This window comes from Loxodonta africana, chromosome 6, assembly GCF_030014295.1.
Source record: "Loxodonta africana isolate mLoxAfr1 chromosome 6, mLoxAfr1.hap2, whole genome shotgun sequence".
Classification (NCBI taxonomy): domain Eukaryota; kingdom Metazoa; phylum Chordata; class Mammalia; order Proboscidea; family Elephantidae; genus Loxodonta; species Loxodonta africana.
This window is the reverse complement of record NC_087347.1, coordinates 63,733,101-63,737,390: the sequence shown is the minus strand read 5'-3', so window position 1 is coordinate 63,737,390 and position 4,290 is coordinate 63,733,101.

The following is a 4,290-nucleotide window of genomic DNA, read 5'->3' as shown; positions in this document are numbered from 1 at the left end:
CCTCAGAAAAAGACATAGGCTGGATATATAGTTTCTACTGTACGGATAATAGATGAATATATGAGCATATGTGGGTTTGCTTCAAGAAACCAGAGAAGAAAAACTATAAAAGGGCTGAGAATGCAGGATCTACTTCATTGATGGGTGGAGGAAAAGAAATCAAAAGAGCCTAGTAAAAAAGAAGTTAGAAAACCAGAGAAGAATGGGGACACAAAGCTAAGGAGAAAGAAGTTGCTATAAGAATGAAGTGATAAATGTAAAGAACTAAAAAGCATTCATTACTTTTGGAACTGAGATGTCATTGATGGCCTGGGCTACAGCATCAAACCCCATTTAAGTAGACTAGAAGCAAAGAATGAAGGCAAACTGTCTACTGCTTATTTATCAAATGTCTAGCTATCTTTTTCACCAGTTCATAACCAGTCCTGTGAGGGAGGGAAGAGCCCAGTCTTTTCTGTATATTCATGTATTCTGGAACTCAGTACAATGCCAGGCAATAGTAGGCACACTCATACCTATCCCACCCCCAATAAAAAGCACTTATCCAATGAGTGAATAAAAGGAAAAGTAGGAGGGAGGGAAAGAAAAAAAGAGGAGGGACAGGAACTAAGGAGAGAGAAATTGAGAAAAGAAAAAAGGGGGGTAAGTAAGACAAGGAAAGATATACTGGTAGACAAATGAAAATCTAGTTGTTTTCAGGGTAGAGTCAAAAATTATCCAACAGGAAGAGTCTTAATACATAGGGAAGAGAAAGACAAAATGAAAAAGCTCTGTGAGAGGGTAGGAGACAGGATCAGGAACTGGTGGAAGGATGAGTTTTACACTGAGATTTGTAGAAAATTGTCTCAGTAAAACTGACATGATATCATTAGTAAGCCGCAAATGATCTAATGAAGTGCAAATTTTAATTATTTTATAATATTTATCATTTTCTTATTAGTTGTTTAATAGTGAAATTGTGTGAAATAGCTAATATTTAGATGCAATTTTACATTCTTGACTAAATCCTTAATAATCCAGTTATAATTTGTATTTGTTCCACCAGAATTTATATTTTTTTAGAAAAACGTTTCACATTAGCCACAAAACATGTTACTTCTGAAGGTAAGATAGAAATAAGGCCAAGAAAAAGAAACAAATAGACTTAATTCTCATATAAAATAAATGATTGAATTCCAGTAAAAAGAACAAATAAGAAAAGAAGTTCTGCTTTGCCAACATCCAGCATCAGAACTCACAGAAAGTGGACAGAAGAAACAGAGAAATAATTTTTCTTGGTGTTATAAAAGATTTCAGGCTAAATCTCATCTATTTTAGTCCATGTCCTTTCAGGAATGTAAACTGCCTCTCCCCGAAAGGGGAGGGAAAAAATCTGAATCGTTATTAAACGCTATTTCAGTATTGTACTAATGCAGCCAAATTTCTTGTTTACCAAAATTCAACTGTCATAACATTTGTCCTGCATGTTCCCACCTGAGAACAAGGCTCCACTTATTTCTTTGTGCCTTTTTCAAACCTTATTTTGGACTTTAAACCCAAGGAGACAAACTTGAGCTTTACCTAATTTGAATCTTAGTTGAATACAGGTAAGAAGTACAAATTTAGTTTCTGCTTTAAAAACTGGGCTCCCCTGAGTGAACATCAGATTCTTCACCTCTGTCTCCTAGAATATTTGCCTGACTGAACTTTAGATATCATCATTTTGTAAGAGGACACTGAGGCTGAAGAAGAACAAGTGACTTGACCACATGCCAATAGTTATCAACAAAACCAGGACCAGACTCCAGGTTTTCTGATTCCTAGACCAGTTCAAAAAGGAGCCCTGGTGATGCAGTGGTTAAGCGCTAGGCTGATAACCAAAAGGTCGCAGGTGCAAACCCACCAGCCACTCCAATGCAGAAAGATATGGCAGTCTGTTTCAGTAAAAATCTACACCTTTGGAAACCCTGTGTAGTTGTTCTACTCTGTCCTATAGGGTCACTGTGAGTCAGAATTGACTTGATGGCCATGGTTTTTAGACCAGTTCATTTTCCACTACCCATTTGTGGGGTGCCCATTTAAAATGTTTGCAAATACTATACATGACTGAAAAATGAATTGTGCAACCAAAGACATGGTGATTTCCATTTGACTCTTCTAAAATAAACTTTGAATTACATTTCTCTGTCTCAACCATACCCACTTTCACTAATTCAGAAGACAGTTAGCTGTCCGTATGAACCCATGTTCCCGTTTTGCTTCAGGGTCTTTTTATTGCTCAGAGTGGCAAGGGAAAGCTTGCAAAGGGGAAGCTTTCAGTGGTCCATTAAATTAATTTGCAGAGCTAGTAGAAGGTACATCAAGAGAGAGCTTTGAAACAAATGTCTTATTTACAGTTTTGTGGATGGTTTTTCTTTTGTGTGTGGATTTCCATCATATAGTTTTGTGAGCCATTGAAATTTCTGAGTGGACACTGTTGGCTACTCCGCCACACCCCTTCCTCCCTAACCAAGTAATTTCTGCACTGCATAGAGCCCCAAGACCTCAGCCATCTCTTGTCCCAGTGCGGTGTAGATGCTGACAACCCCATGCAGGGGAAGCCTGTCTGCACAAGTCACTCATTTCCACGCCAGGCTTCCTGCCTATGTGGGGCCTTACTGGGAGCCTCTTCTCTCCCACTTCCACCTTCCCCGCCCACCCCCCAACATAACTGAAGTGCAGAGGGCTTTCATACTGCAGAATTTCTTTTGACCAATCAGAGACAGGAGCTATAGGATAAATTTGTCCACTTTTCCCTCCACTCTCATCTTGAACATAGCCCCTTCTAGACTCAAGAAAGTCCCCTCTTCAAGCCCCAAGTATTTAGTCTTTTGAGTGTTTGAAATCCCGTCCTTCCTAACTCTTGTTTCTTTAGGGAGTTATCAAAGTTAGGTTCTGTGGTTCTCCTAGGGAGGAGAATGAGGAAGAAAAAATAATTTAAAAGGCCACAGGTATAATGCTTAAAAAAGGATGACCCGTTAATTGACCTAATAACATATTTAGTATTTCTGTTCTACCTCCGACTTCATTGTGTAGTGTCTGGGGTCACCAAGCAACCATCCAAGAAACAACAATTGTGCTCTACTTACCTGGAGCAACAGAGGAAGGAGGAGTGTCAGGAGTAGAAGGAGGGTTTGGAATACTTTGGTAATCGCCTCCTTTGCCATAGGAACGGAAGAACTGGATGGTGCCCAACTATCATTACTGAATATTTTGATCAAAGATTCTAATAGAAGAATACTGATCAAAAGGGGGAAAATGTAAAACAAAATTTTAAATTATCATGGACTCCAGACTTCTTGGGTCATGGTGGTTGGATGAACTTCTGAAACTATTGCCCTGAGATAATCTTTATACCTTAAACCAAAAATATTCCCTGAAATCTTCTTAAAACCAAATAGTTCAGCTTAAGTAGTAAAAAATGTCTGCCTTGAGCATTGTTCACAACAGCAAAAAGATGGTAACAACCTAGATGCCCATCAACAGATGAATGGATAAACAAACTGTGGTACATACACACAAAGGACTATTACACAATGATAAAGAACAACAATGACTCTGTGAAGCATCTCATAACATGAATGAACCTGGAGGGCATTATGCTGAGTGAAATATGTCATTCACAAAAGGACAAATATTGTATGATACCACTACTGTAAAAACTCATGAAAAGGTTTACACACAAAAAGGAACAATCTTTGATGGTTAAGAGGGAGGGGAAGGGTAGGGATGGAAAAACACTAAATAGACAATAGATAAGTGGTAACTTTGGTGAAGGGTAAGACAGTACACGATACTGGGAAAGCCAGCATAACTTGTACAAGACAAGGTCATGGAAGCTCCACAGATACATCCAAACTCCCTGAGGGGCCAAATTGCTGGGCCAAGGGCTGTAGGAACCCTGGTCTTGGGGACCATCTAGCTCAATTGGCACAACATAGTTTATAAAGAAAATGTTCTACATTCTACTGTGTGGTGCGTAACATCTGAGGCCTTAAGAGGCTGTGAGCAGCCATCTAGGATACTCTGTGGGTCTCACCCCTTCGAGAGCAAGGAAGAATGAAGAAAACTAAAGATACGAGGGAAAGGTTAGTCCAAAGGACTAATGGACCAAAACTACCACGGCCTCCACCAGACTGAGTCCAGTACAACTAGATGGTGCCTGGCTACCACCACTGACTGCTCTGACAGGGATCACAAGAAAGGGTCCTGGACAGAGCTAGAGAAAAATGTAGAACAAAATTCTAACTCAAAAAGAAAGACGAGAGTTCC